Raw genomic sequence first — 8,670 nt, 5'->3', positions numbered from 1 at the left:
ACCACTTAAAATAAATTTTATAAATATTAAATTAATTTATGAATAAAGTATTTATGTCAGAGCACTAAACATATAGCTGACCTACAAATTGATCAAACAAAACAAAATTTTGTTTGATTACTTTACTTATAGCTTCGCTGTAACCGAAGTTAAAGTGTTTTCTTGTTTCTTGCTCAATTTTAAAAGTTAAGCAACTATCTTGTCTAACATATCAATACCCAGCATTGTATTTCGCTTCTTTCAATTAAATCTCTTGACTCGCATATACCTGTTTACTAGGGTGGGTCGATTCCGGACTTTTTTCGATTCGGGATTTCTAATAGTGCGAAAAAGTTGCCTTAGAACTTCCTGATTCCAATACAACTTTTTGTTTTGAGATCGGATTGCATCTTCAACCCCAACTCCGGCCTTGAAATTTCGGAAATTCGCCTAAAATAGTGAATTTGTCTACCTAGCACCTGAAATACACATCTCATTGCAAAAGGTATAAAACAAAAGTTATTTGTCACGCCATTTGCTACCTAAATGATCATGGCCGTAGGACGAACCGTTCCCGAGATACGAGCGAAAATGCGGCGCGCCACAGCGCACTATAAGTGTATACTATAAGTACATAAATATTCACACTCTGCATGCGTTTCACTCAATTTTAGCGCATATTGTCGTAAACTTCTACTGATTTGTTATACAATGACTAGTCATTTGGGTAGAAATCCAATAATCCGATCTTTACTTTAATAAAGAAAATCACAAAACCTTCAAATTTAATGAATGTTTATTATCATTCGGATGAACACTATTTGGCATTTATTTTTTGAAGGTTATCTTTTTCATGTGTTGGCCGCGGCTATGTCTCAGATGGTCCATCTATTGAGTCCAATATTCAATGACTCGTTCTAACATTTCGAGTGGTAACTGACGAATAACATGCGTAATGTTTCCATCACATATTATATATCATATCACACGATATTGGTGGCCAAGGGATCGGCCAAAAATGTAAAATTATCATCGATTGATGCGATGTGTGAAAGTGAAGCCGTGTTGTTAAAACCAAATGTCGCGGAGATCACGAGCTTCAATTTAGGCACCAAATAGTTGGTTATCATGGCGTGATAAAACTTACCAATCATCAACAACGTTCCTTAATGTGCGGACCATAATGCTCGCGACAGACTGCAGCAGCACGACAGTGAACTGAAAAAGGCGTTGTGAATCCTACTACATGAACGTTTGTGAGAGGGCAGCAACATAACTATGGCCAGCATGTACACAAAACAACGCAGTTGTCCATTTTGCATGTACACAATTTCGTTGTGGCCATACTAATACCTTGCACTTCAATGAAATTTTAATATTTTGTTCAAAGTGAAATTTTTAAGCAAAAAATAAGTAAATAGGTAAATTTATTTGTTTTAAATTATCAATTGTTATTATAAATGCTGTAACAGACCTACTTTATGCTTTTATTTGTAAAATAACGTGAAGTTTGTTAGAGCTGTGAATAATTTTACATTTTACATATTAGTGGCATCACCACTCTACCTCAACTCTCTATCTTGTATTCTATTGTCAACTCTACTGTCGTCCTACCACTAGTTAGCGAGAACGACGACTGTCGGCCTGCAGTCGTGTAGTCGCGCAGCTGTCAAAATGGGTCCGTCCATAAGAACGTGTGTATTTTAATATTTGACAGATGTCGTATGCAGTCTGTCGCGAGCATTGTATTCCACACATCAGTCGCTGGAATCAAAAGATGGACGATGCGATAGCTACTTAGCATACCACTGAAGTTCGCACACTTTTCGCGATGATCATTTCAACATATCAGCCTTCAAATCTGCGTCAATTATGGGATACGAACAAAATTACATTGCCGAAAACATTTTACATCGTATTCGCAAAGAATTGGAAATGGGCAAATTCCGATCATCTTGACAATGAAGACGAAGCCGTGAATTTTCCAGTGGAATTTTTAAATTCTTTGGAGAGGATTGTGTAATGGAACCCAACTCATTGTGACGCAGCTATCGAGTAAAAAGGGGCCGAATGCTTGATTCTAAGAATTCCTTCGCGTTCCAACGTTTTGCCATTTCAGTTCAAACATATACAGTTTCTAGGGAAACTACATTTGAAATGACAATTAACAGGACACAAGGATAGTCGCAAAAGGTCTGTGGTATAAATCTGGAAATTTCATGTTTTTCACAGCCTTCTATAGTTCGAAACCCATATTCTCTATACATTTAAGCACCGGAACAGAAGCCAAAAAATGTTCTTTATCAAGTTGCTCTATATTAAAAAAATCTAGAACAAGTAAGGAAGGGCTAAGTTCGGGTGTAACTGAACATTTTGTACTCTCGCATCAAATACCGTATTTGTGTAAAGTTTTATTCCGCTATCATCATTGGTTCCTAATGTATATATTATACAGAGAATGCATCAGATGGAATTCAAAATAGCGTTATATTGGAAGAAGACATGGTTGTGAACCGATTTAACCCATATTTCGTACATGTCATCAGGGTTTTAAGAAACTATTATGTACCGAATTTCAATGAAATCGGTTGAGGACTTCCTGAGATATGGTGTTTGGTCCATAAGTGGGCGACGCTACACCTATTTTAAATTTTTAAAAAAAGCCTGGGTGCGGCTTCTTTCTGATATTTCTTCCGTAAAATTTAGTGTTTCTGACGTTTTTTGTTAGTCGGTTAACACACTTTTAGTGATTTTCAACATAACCTTTGTATGGTAGGTGGGCGTGGTTATTATCCGATTTCTTCCATTTTTGAACTGTATATGGAAATACCTGAAGAAAACGACTCTGTAGAGTTTGGGTGCCATATCTATAGTAGTTTATGAGATATGTACAAAAAACTTAGTAGGGGGTTCGGTTACGCCCACTTTTCCAARAGAATTACGTCCAAATATGCCACTCTTTAATTCGATCCTTTGTGCCAAATTTCACTTTAATATCATTATTTATGGCTTAGTTATGACACTTTATAAGTTTTCGGTTTTCGCCATTTTGTGGGAGTGGCAGTGGGCCGATTTTGCCCATCTTCGAACTTGCTCTTCTTATGGAGCCAAGAAATACGTGTACCAAGTTTCATCATGATATCTCAATTTTTAGGACTTACAAACAACCGTTATGTGAACAAAACTATAATACTCTCTTTAGCAACTTTGATGCGAGAGTATAAAACTCGCAAATAAATAATTTAAACACAAAATATAACACATTCAACTTTTTTTCATTTCAATCCTACAAGAGAACGCCTGCGGGGTCAGCTAGTATACATATATATATTGGCTGCAACGAAACACCAATTTTCAGCAAACAAACACACTTTTGTAAATAGACATTTACATTTATACTATATATACATATATATATAAATTGGTGTTTCATTGCAACCACTATTTAAACAGTACATCGTTGCCGATAAGATTTCATCAATAATTCCGACAAACTGTCGAAGGCGTGCTGGGGGGTGCTGGCACAGGGATATGTATTTTGGGAAGATCCTAATGGCGTACGGATGTGAATTGGGGGAACATGTCATAACCGTTGGAACATTTGTGGAATTCGTATATGTCCCTGAGCTATTATATACATACATAAATATTTAAACACTCATCCGTATACTGCTTCGCGTCCCACCTGCACGATTTATGATTAATGCCCTTTAAGTGGTAGATACTATTTCCTATTAGATTTTCAGCCTGTTAGGCGTCTAACAGAAATCATTGAATTGAAATTATGTGTTATTTGTACTCTATTGTCACTATTATTCATTATTCTATTGCCTGTTAGGTATTGCCTACTACCTCTTTATTATACTAAAAAATTATATTATACCGATTTATATAATACATATAAATAAATATATATGTATGTGACCTGGTCTACGAAAAGGAACCAAAGGCACCGAAGAAATTATTCAGATCTAGTCTCTATAACATAGGGTCGCCAAGCGAACCATTCAATTAAAATCAAGTTCTTGTTAAGACCTGTTTATATTTATGGAGGTTATCATATCTCGGGTTAAACAGAAATTACGTGTTTTCTGGCCTTCATGTGCTCAATGTTTTCTGAAAAAAAAATTGTGTGGTCTAGGTTTGAATTAGAATGGACTTGGTCTAAACAAAAAAATCCTAAAAATTAAAAAACTTGAACGAAGTCAAAATCAATTTTAGTAATATTCTGACCGACATAATGGAATGGTCTAAAACGACAGGAACCAAAGTTTCTGCAAGCCAAAGTTCAACATTTCGCATCTGCAGGAAAAGAAATTGCACCTTTCCCTTGAAAATACTCAAATCCCACATACTAACATCTTAAGAATACTTGGTATATTATTTGATAAAAAGCTAACAGTTAAGAAACATTGTAAATATGTTAGATTAAGCTTAATCAATAGATTAAGCATTATTAAGTTTCTTCCATCAAAACACTACCACATACACATCTCAAGACTTGTAAATATCACAAAAGCACTGATGTTGTCAAAAATATATTTTGGACTCGCAATTTACGGACATTGTGCAAAAAATCACCTCATCCTCAAGGTAAGAAGAACCATTGGCGCATTTCCCACCGCACCAACCAAAGTAGTACTAGCTGAAGCAGGTCTCCTAAACATTCATCATAGAACAAAATTCGACACAATGATTCTCATACCAAAGTTCATGCAGTGTAAAAACTCGATTTTGTTTAATCTACTGAAAACAAATCCTAAAACCAACAAGCAATCTACTATCACAAAATGCTTGAATATTATCAATCAGTTTCATATGACTTCGATACCGCAACTCTTAAAAGTGAACACTCACCCGCATTGGCTAACGCTGAAATGGTCCATAATAAGTACGATATTCGAATTTCAAAAGAACAATCACCAATGCAGAGCAATATATCCAGCTATTCAATGACGCAGTAGTAAAGTACAAACCGGAATGGAAATTATTATACACCGACGGATCCAAATCAGACACACACCCTTCGTTTGCGGTAACGAACGACCAAGGTGTCACCATAACCGTCGGAATTTTACCAACGTACTGCTCGATATTTACAGCTGAAGTTCTATTTGTCGCACAAATAGGAAAAAAATTTATCAAATGTACAGATAGCAAATCGACAATTAACGCTATTTTGAATGAGACAAACTCAGGGCTGATCAACAATATAAAAGAAATTTTGTATCAACACAAAAATAGACTGGCTTACTGGTATTAGAGGAAACCAACTTGCAGATGACCGTGCAAAAAAGGCTGGAAAAGTACTACTACTATCACTCGATCACTGTACGCTGAAAGACATTCGCAAGATGGTAAAAAAAGTTGTCCACGAGTCAGCATCGAGAGATTGGTCAAATTTTCAACACCATTACAAGGAATATAATCTCTCGGATAATAAGCCAAACTACTCCCTCTGATTGATCTTGCGAAGATATAAAAACGTTTGTTCGATTGAGAATAGGCTACACTTTCAAAACTCACAGTCATCTTTTAAGCAAATCGGCTAAACCAAGCTGTTCATATTGTAATCAGCCAAATATATCAGTAAATCACATCCTAAATAAATGCACCGCTTTAAATACATCTAGGACAACTACTCGTACTTTTGGTAAAAGGAAACCATCAAATATTTTAAAGTAATCAAATACTGACAACAACAGGGCAATCAACAATTTCCTAAAAATATGTAAGATATCAAACTTAATTTAATTATAATTAAACCAATGTTAGATACTTATAGACACTTATAATATTGTAATATACGAGCCGAAGGCCTCAGTAGCCAGCGCTTTAACTTAGTGAATTAATTATTTATAATTAACTCTCTTGTAAATAAATAAAAAAAATAAAAATAAATAAATATAAATGCATCCTAATGCATTAGTTGAGAACACACGTGAATGTCCATCTACTGGTTGGCCTTGTTTTCTGTGGAAAAATACCTTCGAATATGCTTTTTATGTAATAGGTTGTCAAAAAAGTCTTGCGGTATTTTTATTGAATTTTCAATTGTTCATAAAATTTGTTTTGATGACTCATTCCCAGCTCTTGACCGATACTACGGCTGCTACTATGCCGGTCTCTTTCGACCACCTCTACACCAGAACGAAAACGTTGAAACCATCATTGTGCGGTGGAAATGGAAACTGTATCGGGTCCGTAAACTGCACAAATTTAGTTTAGGTTTGAGATGCATTTTTGCCTTTATCGTATTAGTACTGTAAAATATGCCGTATTTCCTCTTTATTTTGCTCCATGTTTGCGACGCTATAAAGCAATTTTCTCGCAAACGGATCGAGAGGCAAGTCGAGAAAATACTTGTCAATGTAAATTTTGTTGTTGGCAGTGTTTCCGTTGGCTGTACTGTATTCTCTGGGTTGAAACACACACTTTGGCCTTCTCCGAATGCACTGCAAGATGCACAACAGTAGGAAAAGTTTCAAGAATTGCAAAAGTAAATACCCTACAAGCGCAGTTCATTTATCGACCCATTTGATAATTTCTGATCACAGCTCATTCATGGCCAATAACCGCTATGTTGCTTTCTTGCAAACAGCTCAAACATTGATTGATATGAAGTGGAATTGTGGTGTCCGCAAGGTCCATAAAATGGTCCATAAAATGGATCTTGCTCTACTTCAGGAATTTCCGCAAAAATTATTTCATCAATTTGATGAAAATGTGTCCATGTGGCAAACCTCTCTTTTGCCACTCAACAGAATACATCTAGCATCTAACAGCACCACATGTACATTGCTCCAAGATAAAGTAGATCAAACATCGTAGCTGTTGTTTGAAAAGTCGTGCTGTAATATTGTGATTATCGCTTGGTGATTGACAGCGATCCATAATCCACACGTATGTTATCGCATCCTGGGGGTAATTCAAGTGTCTTGGGCTGCCATACATTGATGGCAAAAAGAACGCCGACCGATATTAGCGCGATTTCTTCGTGACTTCGTCGCAAATTTCAATCTGTAATTAATCCCTTTATGTGAAACACACATAGAGTTTTCATTGAATAATTTTCAATAATTTACCTTTTGAATAGCCGGAATAAAAAAGCAAGCGACCGAAATTGAACGATTCAAATAATTTACGAATCAAAATATTTAAAAACGAAACCAAAAAATATTAAAAAAATGTGTGTGGCAAAACTTTAATTTTTGGAATTGTGCAATTGCTGATTTCTCCCCAGAATTTACAGTTTTATGTATCACTTAGTATTGAAAGAATTACCTAAAACTACTGCAATAAAACAAAAATCATTTCTTCACCTAAAAGGTCAATTGATGTGTCAGGAAGTTGCTGGAGGGTGGCACGTGCAATTTTCATAGATTTTTTAATACATACCATTTATATATGTAAATTCTATAAAGCCTTATATCTGGAGAAGTATTAATGATGACGGTTTTGACTTTGAACCCTTTTTATAGCACATAAAATTTCCTACAAGTTTGTTATGTACATATTTTCTATAGCTCTTGTCATTTACGAGATACATATATACCAAAAAATGCGAAATTCGTAGAAAACTTAGCTTTAGAGCCTCATACTATCTCGACGATGTGAGTTACGCCTTTATTTGCAATGAAAAATTTTTGCTTGCCTTGGTTCAGCTTTTAATGTTAATATTAAGAGCTAAAATATTTAGAGAATGTTTTTAAGGTATTTCCAAGGAAATTTCGTGACAATAGTTCAAAAACCTAATGTTCATGTTATGTGAATTACTGCTCATTTGTTAATATGGGCTTTGTTCGAGTATATATTCGCGTGTGTATTTGGGTCTTGTAGCCGTCAGTCAAAGTCAAATGTGAACGAAAACAAATTGTTTCAAGGTGGAAAGATCGTTTTGCAAAATATGCTTAAAGCGCCTGAAACAACTGTTGAGAAGCCGACCTTAAGATATATTGTATTCATCAAGGACCTTCACAGATATTTTAATTATAAGTGCTCTCAACGCCATAACGCAACCATTCCTTATTAGTTTATTACCTTAGGATTATTTGTGATCCTTTATATAGCCAGTACAATAGTTATAAAGCATATATTAAATATTAAAGTAAGTAATCAATATAACCGAAATGAACATTAGGTACAGTGTTGATAGAAATGGGTGTTAGTAAAAAATATATACTATGCTTAAACCTACATACATTCGTATGTGCTCGTGATAATGCATGTAAATATTTGTAACGTAATATCTTTTTATGTAAAGAATATCTCATTTAGTATTGGCGTTTATCCTGTTCAAGCAACATGGTATTAGTCGGACCAAGGCTATTTTTTGATTTTATGTTACAAATTTTAGTTAAAAGGTTAAAATTTCTTATGTAATCAAAGGAACTGGGTATAAGTCAAAAAGTTTCATAACCAAGGCTTATAAAGAACTTAGAACTTAGGATATTTACGAACTGTGAAAAACATACGAACAGGCGTTATTAACAGATCGGTTTCAAAATTAGTTAATAACTTAAAGTTAACGGTTAAATTTTAGAGAATTAATTACTTTAATTATTAATTATTTTTCTCAACTTATTACTTGTTCTTCTTCTTCTTCTTGATTGGCGTAGWCACCGCTTACGCGATTATAGCCGAGTTAACAACAGCGCGCCAGTCGTTTCTTCTTTTCGCTACGTGGCGCCA

This window comes from Bactrocera latifrons, unplaced genomic scaffold (genome assembly GCF_001853355.1).
Source record: "Bactrocera latifrons isolate USDA-ARS-PBARC rearing strain unplaced genomic scaffold, ASM185335v1 scaffold_280, whole genome shotgun sequence".
Lineage (NCBI taxonomy): Eukaryota > Metazoa > Arthropoda > Insecta > Diptera > Tephritidae > Bactrocera > Bactrocera latifrons.
Note: the sequence above shows the minus strand (reverse complement) of the source record.